Source organism: Penaeus monodon, chromosome 21 (genome assembly GCF_015228065.2).
Source record: "Penaeus monodon isolate SGIC_2016 chromosome 21, NSTDA_Pmon_1, whole genome shotgun sequence".
NCBI lineage: Eukaryota > Metazoa > Arthropoda > Malacostraca > Decapoda > Penaeidae > Penaeus > Penaeus monodon.
Window position 1 is genome coordinate 21,583,054 of NC_051406.1, and position 309 is coordinate 21,583,362.

A 309-nucleotide genomic window follows, 5' to 3' on the forward strand; every position below is an offset into this window, starting at 1 on the left:
TACCTTTAGTATACTTCCGACTTTCTCCTTTCTACCAGGCATCCTTTGGGGCCCGGGGGCTAATTATACACACTAATCAGCCTGTGGATAATATTTTCGTCCTTCAATATTCAGGGCACTGTGAAGATATCAACAGGAATTGATGCTTTTCGTTTGACCTTTGTGATACTGCCAGTAGGATGGTACATTTATTACATGAAAAAATTATGCACGATCAATATGTGAAAATATTTTGACAACAAGCAACTCATACGCGGTAGTATGTGCTGCTAACTGGTGCGGGAGTACAGCTGGTGAATATGCAGCACG